The 12416-nt window shown below is 41.3% G+C and overlaps 1 pseudogene; it reads right to left on the bottom strand.

Moving 5' to 3' along the window:
* Positions 1 to 2063: 2063 nt before the first annotated feature.
* Positions 2064 to 12416, bottom strand: part of LOC140507323 (uncharacterized) — an 83972-nt pseudogene continuing 73619 nt past the window's right edge.

Below are 12416 nucleotides of genomic sequence, written 5' to 3'. Positions count from 1 at the left end.
CAAGGCTTCTGCATGCAAAACTTCCAAAATAAATATGCCATGGTCTCAGGCCATGGAAGAGCTCAAAAAGCATTTTGAAAATTAAGTAAGAGAAGTAAAAAAATTAAGTAAGAAGAAGGAGGAAAAATTGGGAAGAGAAATGAGAGTGATGCAAGAAAATCATGAAAAGCAAGTCAACAGCCTGCTAAAGGAGACCTAAAAATGCTGAAGAAATTAACACCTTAAAAAATAGACTAATTCCAATATCAAAAGAGGCCCAAAAAGCCAGTGAGGAGAAGAATGCTTTAAAGAGCAGAATTAGCCAAATGGAAAAGGAGGTTCAAAAGCTCACTGAAGAAAATAGTTCTTTAAAAATTAGAATGGAACAGGTGGAGGCTAATAACTTTATGAGAAACCAACAAATCACAAAACAAAACCAAAAGAATGAAAAAAATAGAAGATAATGTGAAATATCTCATTGGAAAGACAACTGACCTGGAAAATAGATCCTGGAGAGACAAGTTAAAAATTGTCTGGCTACCTGAATGCCATGATCAAAAAGAGAGCCTAGACATCATCTTTCATGAAATTATCAAGGAAAACTGTCCTGATATTTTAGAACCAGAGGGTAAAATAAATATTTAAAGAATCTACTGATTACCTCCTGAAAGAGATCCAAAAAGAGAAACTCCTAGGAATATTGTAGCCAAATTCCAGAGTTCCCAGGTCAGGGAGAAAATATTGCAAGCAGCTAGAAAGAAACCATTCAAGTACTGTAGAAATACAATCAGGATAACACAAGATCTAGCAGCTTCTACATTAAGGGATCGAAGGGCATGGAATAGGATATTCCAGAAGTCAAAGGAACTAGGACTAAAACCAAGAATCACCTACCCAGCAAAACTGAGTACAATACTTCAGGGGAGTATTGAAAGAAATGGAATGAAATAGAGGACTTTCAAGAATTCTTGATGAAAAGACCAGAGCTGAAAAGAAAATTTGACTTTCAAATACAAGAATCAAGAAAAGCATGAAAGGGTAAACAGCAGAGAAATCATAAGGGACTTACTAAAGTTAAACTGTTTACATTCCTACATGGAAAGACAATATTTGCAAGTCTTGAAATTTTTTTCAGTCTTTGGGTAGTTGGTGGGATTACACACACACACACACACACACACACACACACACACACAGACAGAGACAGAGAGCACAGGGTGAATTGAATAGGATGGGATCATATCTTTAAAAAATGAAATTAAGTGGTGAGAGAGAAATATATTGGGAGAATAGAAAGGGAGAAATGGAATGGGGCAGGTTATCATAAAAGAGGCAAATAAAAGACTTTTCAGTGGAGGGAAAAAGAGGGGAGGTGAGAGGAAAAACATGAAGCTTACTCTCATCATGGGGAGAAGTTGGAACTCAGAGTTTTAGGAACAACTGTTGAGTATTGTTCTTGCAACTAGGAAATAGAAATACAGATAATGGGGTATAGAAAGTTATCTTGCCCTACAGGACAAAAGAGAAGATGGGGATAAGGGAAAGGAGGGATGTTAGAAGAGAGGGCAGATTAGTGATAGGGGCAATTAGAATGCTCTGCGTTTTGGGGGTGGGGGGAGGGGAGAAATGCGGAGAAAATTTGGAAGCCAAAATTTTGTGGAAATGAATGTTGAAAAGTTAAATAAATAAATTTAATTTAAAAAAATGTCTATTTCCATTATGTTTGCTCTCATGATAAAGGGTGTGCTTTGGAAGAAAGCTATCCCACATTCATTATATTCAAATGTTTTCTATCATAAATTATCTCTATTAGGTTTCTCCTCTGGCTGAAAGTTTTCCTACATTCATTACACTCAAAGTGTTTCTCTAAGGTGTGAATTAATTATTTAACCATACATAAAGGATGTGGCATGGCTGAAATTTTTCCCACAGCAATTAAATTCAAAGGATTTTCTGATGTTAAAATTTGCCCTCAGGTTGAAGACTTTTTCACATACATTACACTTAACAAGGTTTTTCTTCAGTTTGAATTATCCGTTGTTAAGGTATGAGTTGTTGCTACAGACTTTCTTATATTCATTAAATTAAAAGGGTTTCACTCCAGTATGAACCCCCTTGTGTTCATTAAAGCTTGCCCTCCAGCTGAAGGACTTCCCACATTCATCACATTCAAAGAATTTTCCTCCAATTTGAATTCTTTGGTGTTCAGTAAGGTTTCCCCTCCAACTGAAGGCCTTTCCACATTCATTACATTCAAAGGGTTTCTCTCCAGTATGAATTCTCTGATGTTCAGTAAGGTTTCCTCTCTGGCTGAAGGCTTTTAACACATTCATACACTCAAATAGTTTCTCTCCAGTATGAATTTGTTGGTGATATATTAAAGATGTCCTATGGCTGAAGGCTTTCCTGCACTTATTACAGTCAAAGGGTTTCTCTCTAGTATGAATTCTCTGGTGTTCATGAAGATTTCCTCTCAGGCTGAAGGTTTTTGCACATTCATTACATTCAAAAGGTTTTTCTCCAGTATGAATTCTCTGATGTCTCCTAACGTAGCCTCTCAGACTGAAGGCTTTTCCACAGATATTACACTCAAACGGTTTTTCTCAAGTATGGATGGATTATCTGATGATGAATGAGGGAAGCCCTGTGGCTGAAGTCTTTTTCACATTCATTACATTTATATGGCTTCTCTCTAGTGTGAATATTCTGATGTTGAGTAAGGTTTCCCCTCAGGCTAAAGGCTTTCCCACATTCATTACATTCAAAAGGACTCTCTCCAGCATGAATTCTTCGATGCTTAGTAAGGTGTCTGCTCTGGATGAAGGCTTTCCCACATTCATTATGCACAATTCTCTCCACTATGAATTCTCTCATGTTGAGTAAGATGTGATTTCTTGCTAAAGACCTTTCCACATTCATTGCATTCAAAGGGTTTCCCTCCAGTATGAATTTTCTGATGATAAATAAGAGATGTCCTCCAACTAAAGGATTTCTCACATTCATTACATTCAAAGCATTTTTCTCCCGTACAAAGTCTCTGATTATGAGTAAGATGTGATCTTTTATTGAAAGCTTTCCCACATTCAGTACATTCATATAATTTGTCTCCAATGTGTATCCTATGAAAGTGAATAAGGTCTGAGTGGTAACTGAAGGCCTTCCTATATTTACTATACTTACAGAGATTTTTCCAAAAGGAAATTCTATGCTGTTTAATTAGCTCTGAAAATTGTTTGAAGTTCTTTCCAAGGGTATCATCCTTATAGAACCTTTTTGTTGTGCCACAAACAAATGACCTTGGACTGCAATTTCTCACAAACATACTGCCTCCTTGGATGCTTACCTTATTAGAAATGTCTTGATGACTGATTCTAATTTGTCTAGATTGTTTCTTGCGAGTACCCTTTTGCCCCTTTACACTATTAAAATATTCCCAAACTTCTTCCATCTTGAAATCCCAGAGATCATTCCTGGTGAGGCTGTGATTGGGTGATGCTCCTATATGTAGGTCCTGATTTGGAGTGAAGTCTTTAATTTGATACCTAATTTTCCTGCTTAGATAATCTGAAAGAAACAAAACCCAAAAGGTATCAGTATTTATTATTCTCTGTGTTTTGAAAAAGGAAGTTATTTCATGGTACATTTTATGTTTGGTTTTCTTCATCAGAGAGAAGGACACTTAATCTGGAAAAAAAATCTGGCAAGCAAGCATCACTTTCCAAGAAAAGAAGATTGTTGATACAAACTGTACTGTTCACAGGAATGGGGGCTGGGTTCAGATCCTACTTCAGACACTTGGTTTAACCTAATTAATCTCTTAGTAGGGTTATGTCATCAAAAATATCCATGACAGAGATATCAGTCCAAGAGCTGCTGTTACTCATAAACACAAAAGATGTGAAACAACATAAATGACTGAGAAAGAGGTAATCTAGTGTAGAAATGAAACCAGAAGATTTGTATATAACTTTCTAACAGAACATTTAGTTAAGAACAGTGACTACCTCAGACTTTAGGGCATACTGGACTCCAGACATTGTGGACAATGCAGGGGTGGGAGTGGGAATACACATTTTTTATGTGCCAGCCCCTAAGTCTTTTACAAATATTATCTCACTTAATCCTCACAACAACTATGCCATTATTATTCTCATTTTACAGATGAGAAAACTGAGGCAAACAGAGATGGAGTGACTTGTCCAAAGTCACACAGCTAATAAGCATCTGAAGCTGTCTTTACCCTCAGGTCTTCCTGCCTTCAGGTCTAGTACTTTCCCCCCTGTACCACGTAGTTACCTCAATACAACAATTGAGTTTAAATGGCATTGACCTTGTTGCTAAGACATTATAACTACAATTCTTAAAGATTTTCCCCACTTATTTTCTAAAGTTAAGAAAAAGAAAGTGATACATATTTTGATTTGTTCATTTAAAATAGCAGTGAAACATTTTATCTTATCAAGAGCATGTGAGCTAAGGGGAGAGGTCATGGTCACTAGGACCACGTCAGCTCCGTGGGGCAGACAGTGTTGTTATTTTTGTGTTCTTGTATCCTCATGAGGTTAAAATTGATCCTGTACCATTTTCTTATTGATTTATTTGCAAGTAATTGACTTTGTCCCATAACTGCATAAGTCACAGTTCTTTGTCTCCAAGCTTAGTTCAGTAGCTGGCCTACAATGAGTTCTGGCACTCCTGCTCAAGGAATCTAACTGACTGTGGAGAATGTGTGTGAATAGAAAGGGAGTTGGAGGGCCTGATATCTTTCCTCCACCAAACTATCATTTGAGGAGGTTTGCTTTGTTCTCCAAAAGTCTGACCTCCATCTTGCACCTGCACTCAGACAATAAGCACATCTTAGTCTCATGAGAGAAAAAGGGGGGTTGTGGCTAGCACATGTTACCAGACTTCTAACCAACCATATTATTCTCAGCACCTCAGCTCTATAACCAGTCATGTTGTCTTTAATTCCATGACGTCATCTAGCCTGCTATTGTTCTACGCTTCCCAAAACCCATAGAAGGAGAACGGTCCTTTTGCTCAGGGTCTTCAATACCAACAGTGGTGATGCATTGACCCATTTATGGACAGTAGCATGCCCCTGCTAATAAATGTTATCTTTCACAGAGATCTGTCTCAGTTTACCCTTTTGTTAAATTCTAATCACAACACCCAGAACTTAGTGCCAATGCCTTATTCCTAATGGGTATTTGATTACTGTGTGTAAACCTGTATGGTACATGAGGGAATGCTGTGGTTTCCTTTATATTAGACAAGCATCTGACTAAGCATCTCAAACTATCCTCTTGGGAAAGTTGGAGAGATAAAGAGTAAGTGTGAGTACAATAAATGTGGACTGGGAACTGGACAATAAGTCTAATGCAAGAAACTGTCACTTCAAAAAAAATAGCTGAAGTTCAAACATTTGCTCATATCAGCTTGGAGGCCAGTCCCTTGGTGAAGTGCCCCAAGGGGACATACTCAGCCCTGTACTGTTTCACATTTCTAACAGCTTGCATGAAGACAAGACCACCTGCTTACGTCTTTAGCCTCTTGCCAAAGGCTCTCATTTCTTTAGGTTGCATCCTTTGTGCCCTCATGGATCACCCCAAGTGGACAGCCGTCACCCATTCTGCCAACCCTCAACACTACAACATGACGGCCAAACCTCTTTGGGGTACAAGGTTTGTAGTGGTTGTGCTTGCCAATGTAAGGGTCCAGGATTTCTTGAGAATCTCACAGTCTGTCCCTGAGAATGACAAAAGTTTGCACCTGACTTCCATTCATGCTGCTTCTGGAAAGGGAAGAATCTGAGAGCTGATAGATGGTTTCTCCTCTTTCAAGGAGTGATGATTTTCTCAGGCCACTGTGGTCAAGGGTAGCATTACTGCATTAGCACTTGGCACTGCCAGGGAAGACACTGTTCAGTCCTCCTACAACGTGGACCCTCAGTAGCCCAGCTTTCCCTTTTCAAAACAAACCTCTGGCAAAATGCACTGGCTTGTACCATGGTCTGGTGACCTGTACACCTGGGATTGCATTAGAAGCAATCCTTGCCATTCCTGTTCTCCCTCTATATTGCTGAGCAATAACCACATTGTTCATAGGAATATACCAGTTTGTATTCCACCTTTTATTTTCTTATATGGAAGTTTTATGGATTATAAATTTAGGGTACATTTTTAAACATTTATCCTCACAAAAAGGGATATCTTCTTCTCTATATGTGAGAGAAGATTCAAAGGAAGGCAGATACCAGGAAGTTGACCAGTGTAAGACATGAGGACATAGGAGCATGCTCATAGTAGATCACTTTTCACCCTCCCCACGGGCCCAGGAGCCTTGAAGAAGAATTACACAGCTCACCTGGCCCAGGTGCTGACCCCTGACTGAGCAGCTGGCCTAGTACTAACAGTGAGGCTCAGCAGCAGGGGTCATAAACTCATCTGGACAGGTGCGTCCTAGGACTTCCCCCTCAGGTACCCAAGGTGCTTCTCCTCACTCCAACTGAGAAATCACATCTAGTTTGGAAACTGAAAGGTCTGTTGATGGGGTAGAAATGAGAATGGGCTAGGGCCACAGAGCTACTTCTGATCTAAACCCATGACTTTTTCTCTTAAGAGGTAAACAATATAGATGAAAACATCCCCTGGGGTGACCCAGGGTCCCCTGAAGGCTGCTCTATATTGCCTTTTGAAGGAAGGAGGGATTATCAAAGAAAAAAACGTCAACCAACCCCTTCAGTGCTAAGAGGCTATGTATTCTGCATGTCATTTGGTGTCTGCCCTGAAAATCAATCAAGAGAAAAGAAAGTCTTTGATCTTGTGGGAAAGAGAATAGAGGGGCAGCCACCACAAAGTCCTTTCTCTTAGGAAGGTGAGGCAGAAATAATTTAGTCCATGAGACCCAAAAGATTTAGAAATACTGTCCCTCCTCCCCCACCCCCAACATTCCATATATTCTGGAATCTTTATGTGGAGCAAGCTCAAGGAAACCTTTCAGGCTCCCCACAGCCTTTGGGGAGCAAGCAAGGACAGTCTAAGAAATGGATGCAAACTGTCCTTACCCAGCAAGATGAGGTTCTTACAGATCTCCAACACTGCATCCCAGTACAGGTCTCTCTGTGGTTAGATCAGCTGCCCCCACTCCTCCCAAGTGAAGTCCACAGCAACATCCTTGAATGTCACAGATCTCTGAAACATGGACACACTCTGGCTCAGCCACAGATAATGGGGGAAACACGGGATTGCCAAGGACACATGGGAGGTGGCTCTCTCAGCACTGAGGGCTCACCCTTGATTGGACTCTAGCTCAAGGGAAGTTTTTTTTAATTGCTTAAATTGACACTGATAACTCTTCTCCCAAAAGAATCATCCACATGACCCTTGCACTCCCAAACCCAAACTCAGCAAGCAAATGTTGAGCACACACTACATGGAAGGCAGACTGGGGATGGTAGGAGCAGAACACTGGCTATCATGTCAGACTCTTGTGATGTGTTGCTTGGTTCTGCTGAATCTTTTTTGCCCTTTACACAACTCTTCTTTAAAAGAGAAATCACCCTGGGAGGGAAAGGGAGAAGAGAGACACTGGGAAATGCAAATAATACAAAAACAAAAGTTGGCAATAAAATTTAATTTTTTTTCAAAAAGAATGTAGACCAACGTGAAGAAATTCAGAAATGGGATGGCATGGTCAGCTCTTGGTTGAAGTGAACGAACATCATTATAGAAGTATGCTCTAAACCACCTAGATGGAGAGAGGAAACAGGGGCTGCAGAAAACAGATCACAGGTCTGGCACACAGAAGCATGTAGGACATCATAAGGAAGGCAGAGTAACAACTACCTAGACATTCTGGCAAAGATGTTGATGTTGTTGCTGTGCCATTTCAGTTATAGCTGACTCTCCATGACCCCATCTGGGGTTTCTTTGGCAGAGATACTAGAAGAGATACTAGACTGGTTTGCCATTTCCTTCTCCAGCTCATTTTACAGATGAGGAAACTGAGACAAAGAGGAGTAAGTGACTTGTCCAGGGTCACAGAGCCAGTATGTATCTGAAGAGGAGTCTTCCTGTCTTCACACCCAACACTCCATCCACTTCACCACCTACCTGTCCATATTAGCAAAAGGTAGCACAGTTTTAAAAAAAACTAAACTCTGGGCTTGTCAACAATCATCAATAAGACAATATTTGTAAAGAACTTTGCAAATGTCAAAGCATCATACAAATGCAAATTCTAATCATCATCATCCTTCAAAAGGTAAAAGAAAAATGTTCATTTGGCCACCTTCAAAAATCTATCAAGTACCTTCCATAGAAAATCCCATTTGAGCACCACCACACTCCTAGGAGATGGGTGCTATCAATATTCTCATTTTATAGATGTGATTTTAAAAGGCCCAGAATCACACAGTAAATGTCTAAGACAGGATCTGAACCCAGATCTTCCTGTCCCCAGGCCCAGGGCTGTCTTCACTGCACCATGATAGCCTGATTGTCATCAGAATCAGGGAATGGTTACAAAGGGAAATCATGGGCACCTTGTGGGGAAATGGCCACTCTTAGAATTTGTGATAGCAAAGGAAAAGTACCTCAGGTTTTGGAAAGCAGATTTCAAAGGGTGTAGAAAAGGAAGGCAATATCCCACAGCCTTGAATTCCACAGGGAAATCAGTCTCAGAGGAATGAGAATGAGATTCCAAAGACACTAAGAGAAAGCATGGCAGTGTGAAGGATATGTCTAACACCCAGATATGGCTGCAAATGGTTACCTATCACAAAGGTTGGATAGAGAGTGGAAGCGAAGACAGGAGGTAAAGGCCAAAGACAAGTGCATGATACCATCCATTAAGGATAATTAGGAGAAGTAAGAAAGCTCACATGGAGTTGAGGCTGGGCAGGCTTTTTTCACTACATTATAGGAAAGAGTTGGTCCAAAGAAGGTAAAAGATGAATTGCCTAGTCAGAGGCCATGGAACTGGAATCCATGTCAAGTCTCCTACATGAGTCCATAACATGACCTTCACACATAGGAGGGAGAAGGCTAGATCACTAATGGTGGGAAGGGGGCTCAGGGACTCCAATGCATGAGCTTGGAGAAAAATATGCTATGCCCTTACACTGGATGCAAAGAGGGCCAGCTCTATGAAGGAGTCAAGGAAAAGGGCCTCTTCTCCCCTGCCTTGGCTGGATGCCATCAGAAAGATTCCCTCCAGTTCAGGGTGCCACATTCTAGAAAGAACCCTAAGCACCTAGAGAACATCCAGAGAAGAACCTTGAGATCATGGCACATGAGGAGCCTCTGAAGGCACCCAGGAAATGAGTGTAGAGAAGGGAAGAGTGAAGGGGAACAGTTAGACTCAACATTATCACAAGGAACATTCTTAGTTCCAGAAAAGAGAATGAAACTTATGTCCTTCCTCTCAGTGGAGCTGGGGAACCACCAATTGCTGCACATGTTGCACAGTGTCTCACAGACAAGGAGATTTGGTCTAGTTCCTTTTACAGATGAAGAAACTAAGGTCACAGAGATGAAGTGACTTGACTAAGATAGTGGAAGAGATTTGAATCCAGGTTTGCTCATTTTGAGACCTAAGCTAGTCTCACTCCCTGTGGTCCCTTTTAGTCATTCAGTTGCCTCAACCTGCTTCACTATTTTCATTTGGCCTCAGTTTGTGTTTTGGCTCTAATACTTACTATCAGGGTACCTGGACAATTCTCTTAGCCTTCCTGAGCCTCAGTTTCCTCATCTGTAAAATGAAAATCCTTGTAGGGTTTCTAGGAGAGCCCCATAGGAGAATGTGTAGAGAGCACATGATCAATCTTAACAAAATGGAATACAATCTGAAGACCTAAGGGGCCCAAGAACTTGAAGGGCTCCTCTGAAGGGAGATTCTATTTGTCCAGTTTGGGCACCGAGGGCAGAATCAGGAGCACGAAGGAAGATGTTGTCCCATGGAGAGCAAATTAAATCATCCAGGAAGGCAAGGATTCGCTACCCCTCCCAGCACCCCCATCACCCCCACCCCCCGGAACTTTAACAGGAATTGGATGGCCATTGGTCTACTTTGTTAGAGGAAGATTCTTGTTCAGGCACCAGCCCAACTAAGGGTCTTTTCTAAGTAGGAGAGTCCATACAGTAAGAACCTAATGAATGCCGGATTGGTGTCTCTAAAGGTTCTTGGCTTGGGCTTTATTAGGGAGGAGATTCCTTTGGAGGGGTGGAGAAGTAGGAAATATACCCAACTCAAAGAGGGCCTTTTAGGCTAGAGGGAAGGAATTCCAACTTCCCTGGCACTTGGATTTCAGCAGCTCAGGGGTCATTCCCTCCTTTCTGTTCCCCTCTTGGCAAAGAAAGCCAAATGTGGCAGGAAGAGCTAGGGAGGAAAAATAAAGATTGTGAAAGATCTGAGAACTCCTGAACCCCAAGACAGGAAACTCCCAACACCAGGTTTGTATATATCCCTATATAGCTCCCTACCTGCACTTCTAATTTACGTTTGGTGTTGACCAAATCAGAAAAAACAGACATGAGGACACTGGAGGAGAGTCTAAGTGACATGCCCAGAGAGTGTCCAAGGCAGACTTGGATTCAGCCTTCCTAGTCCTCAGAGAGGGGAGAGCTCAGGTCTGGAACACAAGACACAAGGGGTAACATGATTAGGAACCCTACTTGTTTAAGGAGAGACTATCCTCTTGAGTTCCTTTTCTCCTATACACAAATGCTTGAAGAATCAACTCACTGATCTCCTTAGCCACGTTCCTGGCATCCAACAAGGCAACTGTTCTACTTCTTGCCCTGGGGTTATGTCTACTGAGAAACATGCCCTGACCATCCCACATCATCTTCCTGGCATATTTCCTGACATACTTCCCTGTCACAGCTGCTACTCAGGCCATGGACCTTCCAAAAGGATCTCCAACTACCTTTCCAGAAAGGGTCAGAATGATTGCCAAGGACTCTCTACCTCAGAAGGTCTTGGACTTGGAATGAGGAAGATCTAGGTTCCAGTCCTGCCTTAGATAATGACTAGGTATGTAATCCTGGATGATTTATTTAACCTCTCTGTACTTCAATTTTCTCATCTATAAAATCAGAACTTTGGGAATCACTGACTTCTAGGGCACCTTTCGGATCTGAATCTGTGACCCTAAGATGAGGTCAGCCCCAACTGCCACCTCTCTCTCTCCCCTACTATGCTAGGATATATACCACTGTTGCCCCTTTCCACTGGTTGCTCTTCAGGATGTAATCAGAATGAAGCTTCCATTGCTTCTGGAAAAGGCTCATCAAAAGATTGTCCTGCAACTCCATTAACCATCTCTATGACTTTACTCTCCCCTGGCTACCATTCCATGTTGAGTTTTCTCTTCCTATTAGAATGCAAGCTCTCTGAAGATAGACTCTATCTTTCTTTTCTCTTCATATGGTCCTCAGCACATAAGCACTTGATCAATGTTTCTACTGTGTGGGTTACAAGACTCTTACTCAAAATTTTAGAAAAATAAAGAGACATCTCAAGGTAAGAACGGAAAGTATTTTATTCAATTCTCACAAGAAAGGGGCATCCCTCCACCAGGATGAGACTAGTGGAAGGAGGTAGCTTACAGAGGACAAAGTACCATCATACATCCTAACGCAGAGAATCCCACCCTCCCACTATCTCACCTTTCCATTAGCTTGGAGACAGGCTTACAATCTAAGCCCGAAAAACTAGACAAGACCTGGGAAATCAGGTAACCAGTATCCACCAATCCAAACACTTCCTTATCTAATACATAACTAACTGCTGATGTGGCTATTCTATAACTAAAGTAAAAAGGAGGGGAAGGGGAAAAGAGGGAGCTTAGTTGATGTGGCAATAGTATCAAAGAGAGATTCTATTAATTAACTTCTAAGTTCTGACTACAGTCCATTATGTCCTTATTTGGTAAAATACCAAAGCTCAGGTAGCACTATCACAGAGAGGAGGGAGGAAAAGGGCCCTAATTGCCCACAAGCCTTGGATTCCTGGAAATCAGGCATCCAGAGAGAGGCCTTATGGAAAGGATATTTTATTTAGAAAATACAATATTCCCCATTATTTTATTATGAGAAGTCTTCACAATGCCTTCGTCTCACTCACTACCAATGGTGGCATTGCCATTGGATTAGTTAAGGCATCAAAGGTAAGAACCTTACCGAAACCCACAGCTGATGTGAGCAGCTGTTATTGATAAACATGAAGACAGAGATGAAGGGATTCTAGAAATATATTAGGCACAAAAAGAAAGCAGCTTCTGAGACAGAAGACATTCGCTTTGCTATCAAAAAGGCAGCATGATGTTAAGGGGAAAATATCCACAGGCACAGTTTGCAGATCTGGACTTCATCCAGCCTGGGGTATCAACCCATCCCCAAAGAAGGAAGAGGATGATGTCTGTCATTCCTAGC

The sequence above is a fragment of the Notamacropus eugenii genome, chromosome 5, assembly GCF_028372415.1.
Source record: "Notamacropus eugenii isolate mMacEug1 chromosome 5, mMacEug1.pri_v2, whole genome shotgun sequence".
NCBI lineage: Eukaryota > Metazoa > Chordata > Mammalia > Diprotodontia > Macropodidae > Notamacropus > Notamacropus eugenii.
Note: the sequence above shows the minus strand (reverse complement) of the source record. Positions and strands in the feature narration are given on the sequence as shown.